This window comes from Dipodomys spectabilis, unplaced genomic scaffold, assembly GCF_019054845.1.
Source record: "Dipodomys spectabilis isolate Male_0828 unplaced genomic scaffold, ASM1905484v1 ptg000021l, whole genome shotgun sequence".
Taxonomy (NCBI): domain Eukaryota; kingdom Metazoa; phylum Chordata; class Mammalia; order Rodentia; family Heteromyidae; genus Dipodomys; species Dipodomys spectabilis.
This window is the reverse complement of record NW_024870698.1, coordinates 4,099,519-4,116,921: the sequence shown is the minus strand read 5'-3', so window position 1 is coordinate 4,116,921 and position 17,403 is coordinate 4,099,519.

The following is a 17,403-nucleotide window of genomic DNA, read 5'->3' as shown; positions in this document are numbered from 1 at the left end:
ACTGATCAGAGAAATTTTTCTAAATGAAAACCTTTGTGAACCATACAATCTCTGTAGAAACAGTCCAATTCTTCGTTGCAACATGATAGATATAAATTATGCCAAAAAAGAGTAGCTTTGTAAAATTATATGGACAATCAGGCATTGGGATCATGGGTTTGAGTTTACTGACCACTTCCATACTAAATCTCTTTCTAGAAAACACCTGGGCAGTCTCTTTAGTAGCTCTCTACCTTCAGTATCAACCTGATTATTGGAAACTCACCAAATCTTCCAGGACTATAACAATCAAAACTTTGTTTACTGCCAATCATCAAATTGAAAGAGCATTCTTTAAGATATTGAATCTTTGTTTATTCAGAAATGTATGCTCTTTTTAGATGCTGAAGAACCAAACACCTCTTGGGTGTTCATATTCTTCTCTATACATAAAGCACCTTACCTCTTGTACTAATTGTCTTAAATGTTCTAAATGACTTGGAATTTTTGATGTCTAGACTCTTTAGGGTTTGCCCTCTTAGTTTCAATACTCCTCTTCAACCTCAAACACACATCCTTTTTCTGCTTCTTGAGCTAGAATTCCCTTCCCCATACTATGGGCACGTCTAAAACACTCTCTCAGAAGTATCATTTTTCAATATTAGCTGAATATCACTGATGATACCAATGAAATATCTATCTCTCCATGTTTTACTTTTGTGAACAAAATATCTATTTTTCATGACCATAGCCTACCTTATTTTTATTAATATGTTTATATTTGCTAATTTACAGCTTACCTTTAATTCTGAAGTTATAATAAAAGTATACATTTTTCATATTTGAAATAGAATTCTCATCTATTAAATTGCTCACTAGCTAGTAATAGATATTTCACATATATTTCGAATAGAATATAGGGAATCAGAGATACCAAAATGCAAAACAACTGGTCTGTTTTAGCATTCATATTTTAGTGATTAAAACCCAGTCAATCTGAAAGAACTGGCAATGGAATAAAATATATGCAAAGATAGAAAGGCAATCCTACTATTGTAAAGGGAAATTTACATCATCCATGTGTGACTGAGATTTCAATGTCGGGGAGCAAGTCCAAGAACAATGGAGGAGAGTAGCACATTCAATGAAGGAAAGAAAGCATGCTACGGAAAAGTGAATCAGCTACTGAGCAGATGTCTCAGCAAAGTCAAGTCACAATGAGCTATTAATCTTTGTCTCATAAGTTGATTTTTTATAGGATTAAAAAAATGAGCATTTCCCCTTTTTCAAGTGTAATGATGGTGCACCTGGATATGTGTGTTCAGTAACTCAGTCCTGCTTGTGAGTTTCTAGTGCTACACAATGCCATTTCCTCGGTTTACTCTTTTTTTCAAAAAGAAAAATCATGAAGAGACACCACGACCGACCAGCAGCAGCAGGAAGTCTTAACCAAGTAATAATACCTACCGGCAACTACGTGGCTGCGTTATGTTGGACAATCTGCCCAGTTCACTGGGGATGGCTTGAGCCCCAAACGTGATCTGCTGCATTCAGTATCACGAAAGACTCCAAGGAGAACCACACAGATAGAACCAGTCAATATATAAATCCAAGAAAAGTATCTGTGAATCATTAATTAATTCCATCATGTTTAGCATGATTTGTTTTGTAACAATAGGTAACTATTGTAGTAGTTGTTTCAAGTTTCTGAGAAGATGGATGAGACATTTTGTTTGGAGATAATCTCTCCTCTAGTTGCATTAAGAACAAAATGTGCTAGGCAACAGAATTGAAGAGTTAGGAGCCTCTTATAATGCTTGTGTGAAAGTAAGACTATTTTGACCAGTGAATATTAATGTCATAACAAGTACCCATATTATGAATTTAATTTTAGGTAAAAATATTGTTAGTGATTTGAGTGTAAGATAAATGAAGGAATCAATGATTCTTTAATGTATGTCTAGAAAACAGAAAGAACAAATTAGACCATTCATAGAAATGCTTGAGAATACTTTTTTTGTTTGGGGCATCTTATTTTGAGATTTGCAATGAATAAATCCAGGGAAATGTGAAATGGGTAGTTTTATCTATTATCTGGAGTGAACAAGAACATTTTGTGAGAGATATGCATTTGGTAGTCATCTGTCACTAGTGAGATCACCATAAGAGAGCCAGAGATCAGGCAGAGGAGTCGAGGAATTTACCCTTGAAATGTTCCGACTTGAAGTGATGGAAAAAAGAGTGAGCCACAAAAGGTAACTCAGGATGAAAGGCCAATCAGATGGAAGTGGTATAAAGAGAAGAGTCAAAGGAACAAAGTGAATAGAAGATAAAGGAAGAGTTGATTCTCAAATGATTCTGACAAGTCTGGTTAAATGAGGACTGCATTGATCCTTGAATACTGTAGCATGAAAGTCATAGTCATCTTGACACGAGAGTTTCTATGTAGTGTTGAAACAAAACCCTATTTGGACTGGGTTCAGAAGAAAATGGGCAGGAGAACTAGAGTTGCATATGGGATTTTTTCCAGGAGTGTTGTTATTATAAGGAAAAGAGAAAGAAAGGCTACAGTCAGAGGAATAAGGTTAAGAAAAGTAGAGCGATCTTTATTTTACCTTTTATATTATATTTTTGTAAGAAGGTTAGGAGGAGTATCAGCACATGTATAGAATATTGGAAAGTATCCAGTAGATAGATGAAAATTATCCCTGGAAAAAATGCAAGATGTTTCGGACAAACATCCAAAGAAAAAGGGACTAGAGAAATGGCTCAAAAGGTAGAACACATGCCTAGCACAAACAAATCTGAGTTCAAACTCAATTACCACTAAAATCAATAAAAATAAGAGAATAAATAAGGTTAGCCTTCATAGTTACTTTTTTGCTTTACATTTTGGTGTGTTGGTACACATGAAAAGTAGAATTTAACTAGAGCTAGAATTCCACATTGAGCAGAATAAAACCCGAAGTAGATAGAAGTTGATACTTCATGCAGAGGAAATATTATATGGTGCCATAACATTAAAACAAAAACCACCTTTTCATTATGGTAATACAGCTGGAAATATGGGTTCTACTAAACCTCTCCTTGCTAGATGACTTCCTTTCAACAAAACTCTCAAATTAATTCAGTCAACATTTACCGAGTACCTGTTTTGTGGATGATAAAGGATTATAGGCAGAAAGCTTCTGGGAACCATTTTGATACAAAGGGAGAAAGGCTGATTTTTGACACTAGTTACAAAGACATGATCTTATTCTGAGAATTCTTTAGTACTCATTAGAGAGGCATTTTCATGACTCAGATTTAGCATCCACTTAGCATTCACAGTGAACTGAGACCTTTATGGAAAATATAAACAACATTCACCCTGCTTTTATGGCACTTTATATAGGCTACCCTGTGTTTTTGTCAAGTACCTAATAAAGGCAAGAAGAACCTGTTCTAAATTGCTATTATAACAGTGCAACAATTGGGATTTTTGCGAGTGAAAAGTTTAAGAAGTACTTTGCAAATAAATTTGAATCTAGCCATGAAGTTCACTTCTTAAATTATCTCATTTCGATAAAGGTTACTTTGTCTTAGAACATATGCCTTGCTAGAACCCATAATACTAATGGCTCTCCCATTCATCATCCCTAATTCCTTATCAGAAGCATGGAGCATTTTCTTCTTATAAATCTTTATTCTGATCCAAAAGCCAATTAAAGAAAGATTAATCATCTTTCCAGGTAGAAAACTTTCCCATTCTTCAACTTGAATTGAAATTGCTGTTCTGCTTTCAATTGCACTATAAGATTGGGATGGGGGAGGGGAAACACTTACAACCTACATTATACCATTACTAACACAGCTACTTTGTACAGGCTTTGGCTTTTACCTTAGCAACACTCCCATAAATAACTCAAATATTCTCTCTTTTCCTTTGTCTATGTAATTTGAATCACAGTGGGAGTTTTTCAAAGGATTTATATTCATTGAGTAAAGGGTGGATGAAGGTTCTTACTAAACTTATAAATATCTTTTTAAGATTCCGAACTTAACTTTCTTCTTTATACATACTGTATTCTTAAACTGTTTTACTTGCATTTCTTCCTAAATTGCATTGTGACAGCTCCTAGACTTTGTTTTTTTTAAAGACCAATTTTCTCGGTGCAGGTAATTTGAAAGCAATGCTTAGGCCTTTTTCCACTGACAAGCATTTACATAAAAATTTTGAACGTGTGTCATATGAAGTCTGGCTGGTGAGGTATCTCTACTTATTTTAATGCATATCACACAAGCTGTGTCCTCAATATTAAATCACAGAACTTAAATTATCTCGATAAGCTCTTTCTTAACACTGTTTCTCACAAATAAAGATGCTTTAAAGTATTTTTGCTCGGAGCTGTAAGGAACCTGTGAATTAGAGTACATTGATTACTACTTTAAAAATATCATTACCTAGACAACTTTAAAAATGTACATTTATTTCTCAGAGTTGTATATGCTAAAAAAAACTCCAAATCAACACATTCTGAACTTACAGAGAGCCTGTGACTGGTCCTTAAACAACCCTTCTTTTTCTATCTTTTTACTTGTTGAAAGGAGGTGACAGGACTCTCTGGCTCTTCTTTTGCAATGATACTAATCCGTTTGTCAAGGTACCAACACCATGAGCTAACCAGTTCTCAAATATCCTACCTCCAATACCAATATCAAATGAAGAATTAGGAAGCAAAATGCAATTTGAATTGGGGAGATGTAAATATTCCATACCTAAATTTTTGGGAACAAAATAAACCCTAATAAGTTGAGTTCAATGCTCTAACTTGTGAAATGGATTAGGCATTTTGAGACTGTCTTTACATGACTAATTAAAGGACAAATAGGGCTTCGTCCATCTCTAGGTTTCCACATTAGTATTCATCAGGTCTCAATAGATTAGAATTAGTAAATAACTGTACCATTCATACTTCTCTATTTTAGAACCCAATTATACTTACGCAGTTAAAACTTTATTGTAATAAGTGAATTAAGTCAGGCCCAAGGAAACATAGGTTCCATGCTTTCCCTTATTGGTAATAACTAGTATATGTCTGAGACAAGCAGAAATGGTCAGACAAGTTGATGTTAGGTGAAATGAACCCCAAGATAAGGACTCAAATGGTTTTTCTTTCTTGCGATTGTTTCTAACATATTTGTAAGATGATTTCTTTGTTGCTTTGTATGTCCCTCCCCCACAGTATACCCCTGTTTTCACTGTATTTGATGTTGGTATAATTTGGGGAGGGGAAGGGAAAAAATAAATTGTTTAAATAGGGATACAGGTGGACCCATTGCAATAATGAGATGTACAAGATATGTCAAAAACTAACTTTAGGGTTCTTGATTATAGCCATTCTAACTGGGGTGAGGTGGTATCTCAATATTGTTTTGATATGCATTTCTTTTATGGCTAGGGAGGTTGAGCATTTCTGCATGTGTCTATTGGCCATCCTTCTTTCCTCTTCAGAGAAGTTTCTCTTTAAGTCTTCAGCCCACTTATTTATTGGGCAGTTGTTTCTTTGAAGATTTGTTGTTGGAGGATTTAATTTTTTGAGTTCCAGGTATATTTTAGATATGAGACCCTTGTCTGTTGTATGGCTAGTGAAGATCTTCTCCCAAGCCGTGGGCTTTCTGTTGATCTTTCTAGCTATGTCCTTTGCCACGCAGAAGCTCTGCAATTTCATGCAATCCCATTTTCCAACCTTTCTTTGATTTGTTGTGTTTCTGAGTCTCTTTTAAGAAAATTTCAGCCTATGCCAAGGAACCTAGGGTTTCTCCTATTCCATCCTGTAATGTTTTCAGGGTGTCTGCTTTGACTCCAAGGTCCTTGATCCATTTGGAATTGATTCTAGTGCAGGGTGATACATAAGGAACTAACTTTGGTTTTCTACAAGTGATTAACCAATTTTTCCAGCACCATTTACTGAAGAAGCTATCTTTATTCCATTCTATTCTTTAGCTCCCTTATCAAAGATTAGATGGCTATAGGTCTGTGGGTTCATTTCTGGGGTTTTCAATTCTATTCCAATGGTCCTGAGGTCTGTTTTTGTGCCAGTACCAAGCTGTTTTGATTACTATGGTTTTGTAGTAGAGTTTGAAAATTGGTATTGATATTCCTCCAGCACTGTTCTTTCTGTTAAGGATCGTTTTTGCTATTCGGAGTCTTCTATTGTTCCCTATGAATTTCTTCTATTTCCTGGAAGAATGAGGTTGGAATATTGATAGGTATCACATTGAATTTGTGGAGAGCTTTGGGAAGTATTGCCATTTTCACGATGTTGATCCTTCCAATCCAGGGGCATGGGAGGTTTCTGGGGGTGATGTGGACAGAAGGGAACTCTACTACATTGTTGGTGGGAGTATAAACTTGTTCAACTACTTTGGAGAGCAGTATGGAGGTTCCTCAAAAGACTCCACAAAGAGCTCCCCTATGACCCAGCAATCCCACTTTTGGGCATTTTTACTCAAATGATCACAAACAAGAACATACTAAAGTTACCAGCAAAACTATGCAGCATTATTTACCATAGCTAAGATAAGGAACCAACCCAGATGCCCCTCAGTAGATGAATGGATCAAGAAAATGTGGTGTATATACACAATGAAATTCTATGGCTCCATCAGAAAGAATGAATTGCCCCATTTGTTACGAAATGGAAAGAATTGGAAAAAATTATATTAAGCCAGGCCCAAAGAAACATAGGTCCCATGGTTTTCCTTATTTGCAATAACTAGTATATGACTGAGGCAAGCAGAAATGGTCAGATAAATTGATGTTAAGGGAAATGTACCTCAAGATAAGGACTCAAATGGTTTTTCTTTCTTGCTATTGTTTCTAACATATTTATAAGATGATTTCTTTGTTGCTTTTCTGTCCATTTCCCACAGTATAACCCCTGTTTTCATTGTAATTGATGTTGGTATAATTTGGGGAGGGGAAGAGAAAAAACAAACCGTTTAAATAGGGATACATATAGACCCATTACAACAATGAGATGTATAAGATGTTATGTCGAAAAATGAACTTTACAACTTTGTCAGGGTGTGGGAGGGGGAGATGCAAAAGGATGGGAAGGGGAAACAAAAGAGGAGGCAACAATGCTTGATAAGAAATGTACTCATTACCTTGCCCATGTAATTGTAACCCCTCTGTATGGTATTTTCACAATTACAAAAAAACTTTATTGTAAAATGGGCAGAGGAGCCTCACGCATGTAATCCTAGTTTCTCATGAGGTTGTGATCTGGGAATCATGATTCCAAGACAGCCCAACAAGAGTCCATGAGACTCTAACTCCAATAAAATACTCAGAAAAAGCTGGAAGTGATACTGTAGCTCAAGTGGTAGAACGGTAGCCTTGAGCACAAAGAGTCTTAGGGACAGTGCCTAGGCCTTGAGATCAAACACTGGGATTTTCAAATAACAATTATTGAGAAAGAATTGATATCAATAATTCAGAAAAATCAATCAACTAACAAGAAATTCAAAAAACAATCATGAAAAAGTATTGTTATCCAAGAATTCTGAAAAATCAAGAAAAGAAGAAAAGTAACCAGATTTTAAAATGATCCAAAGACCTCAACTGGCATATCACCAAGCAAGAAACACAGATGGTCAATAAATAAATGAAAAGATACTTTGCATCATAACAGAAAATCATAAACTATAACAACAATAAGATATCACTGAACAGTTTATTAAAATGGATTAAAAAAGCTCAAAATTTGACTACACCATATTCTGGCAAATTATGGAAAGCAGGAACTCTCATTTACTGCTGAAGGAAATATAAAATGTTAACAATCACTCTGAAAGGTTGTTTGTTGGTTTCACATAAAGCTAAACATATTCCTATAATATGATATATGAATTAGGCTCCTTGGCACATATCCGTAAAATGAAACTTCATTTCTTCCCAAACATGCACATAGATATTTTATTTTTTATTACTGAAGCTTGAAAACCACCAAGATATCATTCACCTGATGAACTGACACAAGGTGGAATATACAGAGAATTCTGTATTTCCTTCCAAGCCATAAAATAAAATGGAGGAAATGTAAAAACTTATTGCTTATGTGGACGAAGCCAAAGTGGAAAGATCATATAGTGCATGATTCCTATTATAGGACATTTTGAAGACTGATTAGTAATTTCTATGGATAAGGGAAGGATGGATGTAACGGGAAGGTACAAAGCATGCTTAGGCCAGTAGAGCTGCCCGAAACATGGAACTATAACGCTGCATATGTAATCACTGTTCCCAAGCCAATAGAAAGTACAAAACCAGGAGTGATGCCTGGTGCCAACTCTGTACGAGGCAATGATTCAAACTGGTTCACCATTTGCACACCAAACACACCGGAATAAAAAAGCAAGCGAACAAACATACAAATGAGACGTAAAAATGTGCAGCCCTCACTCTGCTGGTTGATAGTAGAAGAGGCTGTACATGTGTGGAACAAGGAGACAGATGACCCAGGTTTGTGACCTCCAGTCAGTTTTGCTGTGAAATTAAAGCTACTGTAAAAAAAAATAATAATATTTAATGATAGTGTTTATTATTATTATTATTATTGAGGGAAATGGTGACCAAAGATTGGAAGAAAAGTTAAATTTAGTAAGTCCAAGAAATCTGTGACACTTTGGTCCATGGACTATTTCAAATCCAAGCAAATTGAGAAAAGAACAGAAGCAAGGCACACCTTCTGTAGATCTCTCAGCATTTGTTCCCTGAAAACACACCATAGTAGCTAGACTTGCCTTTTGCTCCTTTGTCCCTTAGCTCAGGCTAGAAAACTTAGAAATGTCACATGCTGACCTTTCCCTTCCCTGCTGCCCCAAGGTTCATGATGTGACAAGGCAGCCTGCCTAATATAGGGTTCTTACACAGAGTCACAGAAGTGAATTACAGAAGAACTGAGGCCTTGATGCTTCCCCAATCTATGGCCTCTGATTATACAGTGGTCATGTGTACAATCATATTATAATACTACTTCACCATCTCAAAATATGTCTACCTCCCTAGTTCCTTGGGCCTTCATTTTTAATGTACCACATACGACAAAGTTTATATTATCTTGTCATGTTATAGAAGACCCAACCATAGAATTAAGAGTGTGCCAGGAGAGGGTATCATTTTCCCTAATGCTAACAAGGAACAATGTTAACAATGAAATTTCAGTGGGGTGTTTTATCATATACGTGATTCAAGTGATTGGGATCATGTACAAGCACCCTAGGAACACATTTTACGTCCTCTGGATTGTTTTTCTTCAATCTGAATTTGTTTAAATTTTCTCTTAATTGATAAGCTAACTGACTTCTATTGAGATAATACCCATATTGTTTGATATAGTCCCAGTATGGGTACCCTCATTTTCAGATCCCACATAAACATTTAAAGGTCTCATGCTGTTAGCCTTCACAATTAGAGCTAGTAGTGAAGGGGAGGGGGTACGACATTTAAGGAATAACTGACAGTCTATGCTGGGAATTAATGCTGTCTCCACAGACTTCTAAGAAACTTATGCCATCAGAAAAATTTGGGAAGTTACATGAGCACTCTCATTTAACTAATTAATAGCTCTGGAATTTTTACTCTGAATTAGGATCATTAAAATATGTCACAACCAGTTAATTCCTTTTCACATTAGATGCTGAAGCACTGTAGGTAGCAGATGGCAGAGGTCTAGAAGGTCAAACATGGGATATTAAGTGCTGAGCTACTGAACATCTGGGGTAGGCTTTAAAAAAAAAAAGAAGACGAAAAAGAAGGCAAGGTAAATCTATGTAGGTGTCATTAGCTCTCTTTCATATTAGCCTGACAAAGTGTACTTCCTTACAAGTCAGCCATGGGATTCAGATTTTGATAGAACGTATCACAAAAGGAGACATTCCTCTGAGCATCAATCCTCCTCTTCCCCATTACACCTGCGCAGACAATTTATTTGCTGCACCCTCTGGCAATGAGCAGTCTGATGGTGATGGAAATCAGCAGCATGCCCACAAGTACCATCTGTGCAGAGGAGCTAGGCTAATGAGCAAAGTAAGTGGGGTTGACGAGGGACTGGAGGAGTAAGGAGAGAGGGCAAGGTGGTTGGATTTAACTTCCAGGCATCAGGAGCTAGATTTTCAGGTAGCACAGAATCACAGCCACGGTGTGCATTAGGCTCCCGAGGAGGAATCCTTGAGCCTTGTAATGTCAACACTTCATTTCAGATCTAATGATTCCAAATCTCTAGAGATTGGGCCTAGAGTGTAGAGGAGAAAGAGATCCCAGATAATCTTCCTCTGTGCAACCAATTAGGACATCTCACGGACTCTAGAAGAGGCTCCTTTCAAGTTTGGATCCAGCATTTAGTGTTTAGTATTATTCTCAGTGTCGTATGGAGACCCCAGAAGCGGCCCTAGTCAGATGAAGTGGTTAGATTTACAAATTCTTCAACTTGCTGAATAAGCCCTTCAAGGAATTCACATAAAATTCTGAAAAGAGCCGAGTTAGGATGATGCTTTTCTTTGGAAAATCTCTACGAGAACTGGGGGGAAAATGTACTGTGTTTTTTTTCATTTATTTAGTAGATGCTTATGAAAGGTTGTGGAACAGATCCTGTTCATTCAGTTCCTGGGACACAAAGGAGAATCAAAGTTAAGACAGCCTAGCGCTGGTGGTTCACACTGTAATCCTAGCTCGTCAGGAGGCTGGGATTATGAACGGCCGCACACTGACATCAGGTTTTCCTGACCCCATAGGAACTGCCCGTTACTTATTTTTCCTGTGTTTGAACAATCGTAGCTGCACCAACATATTCTCAGTTTTGCTCTGCTCTGCCCTACAGGCCTCAAATCCTCACAAACCTAGGCCTTCTCCCCAATCACTCCCAATTCTTTCACTTCAGTCTTTTCTCCCTTTTCAGACTTACCGCAGACACCTTGTTTTCTTTTCCTATTCCAGGGCAGACAAACTTCCTCTCAGATTCTTCCTTTCTAGGTTATCTCAGCTTACTCATCTTTTTCCTGTTCTGCTAGGTGACCCAAGTTCTACGAAGCCATGGGTTCTGGTTGATTTTGCTATTTTTTTTTATCAGCAGTGACATGGTCAAATAAATGGTGATTGGAACCCTTAATGGTGACAAAATGTTTGAGTCACCTGAAGTATATATTGCTAGCTAAGACTAAGCCAAGTATAGCCCTGACCTATTCTCCCAGCTCTTATCATATAAACACACGTCCTTAGATTCCATTTAGCTCATTTTCACAGATTTATGCTTTTTGTGGTGGGGTTTTACCATTGAAAATGACTTCAAGCATAGTGTTCAAGTGCTATTCTGAAGAGTCAGAGACCGCAATGTGTATCTTAGAGAAAATAATGTGTTAAATAAGCTTGATCAGCCATGATGCACATTATTACAGTTTTGGATTTAATGTTCATCAACATATGCATATATTGGCATAAATATGCATAATGGTTTAGTGTATCTGTACACATGTCGGTTCATGGAACTCTAACACTATATAAGGGTTCTTTAGAACTAGTGGGTCTGTGCATTTGCTAATTCAGTGTTCAGGGAAAGATTTTTAGAATACAGGTCTTGAGAATAGGTTACATTTCCACCATTTTTTCTTAGATTAAATCTCAAAATTATTCTGTCCTTCTTTACTCTTTCATGTTGCAGGTAGTATTGGATATAATCTTAGCGTTGTTGGTAGCTACCTTGTTACATTCAGAAAAAATATTCTCTGAGAATAGAACCAACACAAGCAATGCAAAGTTAAGAAATAGACAAAAATGAGGTAGTTCAGGGAGAAAGGCACACACACATCTATACACATGTACACAAAACAAAGAGAGAGGATGAAGAAAACAACAAAGAAGCTGGAGGTGGAGGGGGAGAGAAGGAAAATTCAGAAAGGTGAGAAAGAGAACGAGAAACAAAAGGTCCAAGAGTAGACACGTTTGAATTCCTTTAGCAGCATCTACAAGAAATCCATTGTGGCCTACATAAAGGTGCTCCTCTTCTTGTCAATTATTTTACACTTGTGATAGAAAGTTTAAAAAACATTGGTACTTTCACATGTATATCATCAGGAGGGATGCCGGGAGGTGCAGAATTTGAGGGGAAAAGGGTAAAAATATACAGCAGTGAACACTGAGGAAAGTAGACTGTACACCTCATGAGTGTAGCTGGGAGGGAGGGACTGAGAATGAGTGAGGGCAGGGAAGATTCTGTACAAAAGGAAAGGTGATGTTTGCTAGCCCCATGTAATTGTGCTCCCTCTTCACATCACCTTCAGAATAACAATAAAGTAAACTTAAACACACAAGACCTATTAACTTACGATTTTGCAATAAGTATGTATTTTGTATCATTCCCTGTTCTAAGTCTGGTAGAACGGATTTACGAGGATGTAAGTTTAAAATGACACTAATCATCTTCTGAAGGAGTATTCCACCCAACAGAGTGTATAAATATGTTGATAAGTGTGAATCTACGTAGACTAAAGTGTAAATCGTTAAGCATACTGATTCATCATACGTCAGGTTTCTAAGGAATGGAAGGACCACTATGTGGAAGGTGATTCAGAATGGAGGCTGAAAAAAATGGATCAGGTCTCCGGCAGATGGTAGAAGATCTCTGTGGGGTGCAGCGTCTACTTAGACACTATAATGTAGCCTAATAAGACTGACATCGTGAGACTCTTGACAATGAGAGAGCAAAGCTCCCCACCTTTGTCATGAAATCAGTAGAAGCATACAAAGATGCTTTCGTTTCATTATAAAAGCTGCCTTGTGTCATGCTTTCTGCTGTGTTATTCAAAAAATAATAATAAATTGGTTCAATCGTAATTACAAATGGGTGTAGAGTTTATAAAAGTGAAATAATTTTCTAACAAGCTCTACTTTACTGAATTCTTCAATTCTGACCATCACTATCAAATGCTAATTTCCATCTGCCCTCAGATATAAGAGACACATCTGAGCCATAATGCATGTATGTCTAGCTTGTGAATCTTTCAAAGATGTCCTCTTCACAATTAAAAAATTAGAAATCCAAGTAACTGACAATAGCTTCTGATGTTCAAATGGCTAACTACTTTTATGTTGCTCTTGTTGATAGGAATTTCACACCGCTCTTTGCAGATCTCTCACCTGCCTTTCCTCTCCATGTTCACTTAATTTAAAATATTCATGTAGCTTTTCTTGAATGCATTCAGAGTCTCTTTTTCTGCTGCCTGTCCTATTTGAGAATGAACATCTCAAATAATAATAACTTGAGGTTAGGTTTGAGACATTAATCCTAGAGAGCTTTTTTTTTGGCTGTTAATATATATTTTGCTGTTATATTACATCGTGTCACAACATAATATGTAGTTATATTATATTGTGTTTTTTTGTTTTGTTTTGTTTTTGGTTGGTCGTGGGGGCTGAACACTGGGCCTGGGTGCTGTCCCTCAGCTCTTCAGCTCAAGGCTAGCACTGTGTGTGTGTGTGTGTGTGTGTGTGTGTGTGTGTGTGTGTGTGTGTAAGTGTGTGTGTGTTCATGTATATTTGTTGGAACTCTGCATTTTATCTTTAGTTTTTTCACTCTTACACTAGCTTTCCTTTCCTTTCCATCTGCACACATATTGTGAAACAAAAATGGTTCGGTCAGTTTTTGAACTGACAAAATCTGAGAAGTGTGAGCTGTTATACAAGTTGATGAAGACTATATTGGCTATTCTCAGCCTAAAAAGAGTTGATGGAGGCGAAGGGAGGTTTGAAAACAGATGGATAAAAATCTAAATAAAACTCTAATTACTGCTGGTCTTCTTATCACCCTGATTTCAACTTTGCTATAACCTTGAGTGTCATCACCAGCATGATGATGGTTGACATAAGACACGTTCACATATTTGTAGAGATTTTCCTGATCCCCATGAGTTTCTTATTATAATGAAAACTGTGGGAATAGAATAGAAGGGCCCATCTGTAAAGTAGGTATATGCTTCAGCAGCATCTACTTGAACTACATGATGGAGGAATTATTTCTTTTACTTTTTGATGATCCCAAATGAGTTGCAGGAGGACCGCAACAAGTCATAGAGCAGGAATGACTTAATATGCTTGAAATCTCCTTTGACAAGCAACAGCCCCAAAACCTGCACTGTTGAGCACATAAGCAGCAGATAAGAGAGGCAGATGTTGGGCTGGCTTCCCTTCCCTCTGGAATGAGTCTGCTGGAGTGTGTGTGTGTGGGGGGGGGAGTTTCCTGCAGCTGTTCCCCACTGGTTAGGTGGGAAGTGGCCTAGGCAGGTATCACAGTAGGCATTGCAGTAAATCAGATAGCATCGCTTCTGGAAGGAGGCCAAGCTGCCCTTAAATATGTTAGGTACAGCTCCCTGGTCGCTCAGGGAGAAGAGATTCATTTCAATCATTTCCATGTACATCCCCAAAGCTAGCTTTTTTGGCAGGATGGACGACTATGTGTTGTAGAACTTCCTGCTGAAGTTATAAAGGAGACATAAAAGCCTTACACTCATATCACCAGTCTCTGACACTGCTGGAAAATAGATTCTGGGCCAGGATTTGTTTTTTAATGCAGGGAGATCTGTCTTAACTTTTACTTTCTTCTCTTTTCTTCCCTGCCTTCTTGCAGAACAGATAATCGCAAAATTTGTAATTGAGTGAAGGAAGACTCTATAAATTAAAGCAGAATTGCTGGACAGTCCACAAGTGTAATAATGCTTGAGGAATGGCCTAAGGAACAGAAAGACTCTTCACAAACTCCCAGAACCCATCTGGTTGATCATGGATAAGAGGAAATCTGGACCAAATAACTGTTTATGTAGTCTTGTTGGAATACCACGGACATTTTTTTTTAACTTGAAAACTCCAGACATGAGAGTTGGCCACATCACTAATTTATTAATTAGCATTCTAAACTTCATTAAATTTATTGAAGTCCTGGTGTTATAAAATATATTGTTTCTTTCATGTATTAAGAATTCTTTATAAGAAATATGAAGAGGCTGTATTAGTTTCAGGTCACTGCTATAATGAATCATCATAAACTCAATGGTGTAAAACAGGACGCATTTATTTTCTTGAAATTTTGTAGGAACAGTTTTCTAAAAATAAATCTTATAGTGCAAAATGAGGGATTAACAGAGGAAAGTTCTTTTGGAAGTTTCCAGAAAGAATTCATCCCTCTTCCCATCCAGCTGTCAGAGGCTATTGTCTACCATTCTTTGGCTTGCTGGAAAATTACTTCGATCCCTACTTCTAACATCACATTGCCTTTATATCTCTCTCACCAGTCTTCCATCTTCCTCTTCTAAGGACATTTGTGATTGCATAGGATAATCTATCCAGCTCAAGAGCATTTACTAACTCACATCTACAATGTCCATTTTGTATTATAAGATAATAGGGAGGCTCCGGGTGTTATACAGGCCAATGTAGCTATATACTAACGACATGAATTTCAGTTCCAATCTTCTCTTCTCCTGAAATAATTGGAGGTAAGATGGCCCTATTATTTCCGCTAGTGTACCATCACCTGAACACTTCTCTCAGAAGTTAAAGAGAAGATGACAGAATCTTTAAGAATAAGGTGGCTCAGTGGTAGAGCTCTTGCCTTGCATGCCTGAGGCCCTGGGTTCGATTCCTCAGCACCATATAAGCAAAAAGAAAAAAGCCGGAAGTGGCACTGTGGCTCAAGTGGTAGAGTGCTAGCCTTGAGCTGAAGAGCTGAGGGACAGAGTTCCCAGGCCCAGAGTTCAGGCCCCACGACCGGACCCAAAAAAAATGTAAAAAAAATAAAAATAAAAGAATAAAATCAAAAGACCTCCAAAGCTTTAAGAAAGATATAATTACATTTACAATATATATGTTCATCTTTGGTGAATGTCTACCATCTTCTTTGTATTTGGAAAACATCATGGAGAAATTCAAATCTACAGCCAAGCATTAGTATAAATTATACGTATTAATCTGTCATAAGAACAGTTATGGTGAGGCATTTTTGTCATCCAAGCCGAAGTTGGAGACTGGCCCAAGCAAACAAGTAAGTTGGGTATGTTTTCATGCACCTGAAACTCCAGTTATGAAAGAGGTATAAATAGGAAGATTGCTATCCTAGGGTGGCCCAGTAGACAAAGGATGAGACCCTATCCAAAATCAAAAAGGGCCAAAGGTGTGGCTCAAGCAATATGGTAACGAAGTGAGAAGCCATGAGCTCCAAATCAGTACAGTCAAAAATAAAATAAATGAAAACCATCGTGAGTGAGAGATGTACTTTTCCCACACATTGTATTATGAAAACAGTTATGATGTCAGTGCACTGCATCTTGTATATACATTTTTCTTATTTGGAGAGGGGAAGGGAAATAACAAAATGTTGAAACAAGGACCCAGGGTGACCCATTGTAACAATGAGACATATAAAACACTATGTAGAAAACGAACTTTGCAACTTGGAGGGGGGAGGGGGGATTTGGGGAAAGTGGGAAGAAAAGGGATGGCAGGGGAAAAATCAAAGGAGGAGGTAACAATGCTCGATAGAAAATGTACTCATGACCTTACTCATGTAACTGTAACCCCTCTGTACACTGTTTTTACAATAAAAAAAACATAAAAAATAATAAAAAATATTTTTCAAGAGCAATGATGAGAATGAGAGAATAAACTGAATTTTCAGATTTCATGAAAATACAAGCCTTATGATACAAGGGAGTTGGGACTGCTATGTATTTCTAGCCTCTGATTTAATATTCTTTCAAATTGTACTGACATCATAATCATTTATCTTCAAGAAAAGCAGAGGGAGGTCAAAATAGTTTCAATTTCACTCTATTTTAATGGTAAATTCCTATGCTTTTGCTGATGTCTGCTATAAAGTGATAATTCATGCTGCCATCACGTGAAATGAACCAACTAAATCAAAATATTTTTCATAGGGGAGTAGCCTAGGGAAGTGAAAGAAACAGCAGGCTGGATGTCTCATGCTGGGATATTTTTGGATGGCCTTCTTGAAGGATCAATTTAAGCCTAATGTCTACTACAAAGCTTTTGTCAATGATGCAGAAAATATACAGTAGCCCCCCACCTATTTAACAAAAATAGCAGCTTACTGCACCTGACTTCACTGAGCAAAACCTAGAGTTCATTCTCTTTATCCTCAGAGCGGCGAGGAATAATATTGATAGACTTAATGTATGATTCATTTATTAATTCATTATTTCAGCCAATATTTTAATCAACCTAGCACTTGATCTATGTTTTCAGTCATTCATTCTCTTTTTCCAACAAGTTATGCATTCACTCATTCAATTAATCTGGACACAATAACTTGTGCCCACTCATATTGTATGGAGTACTAATGATGCAAAAATAGATGAAATTTAAATTAGTAACCC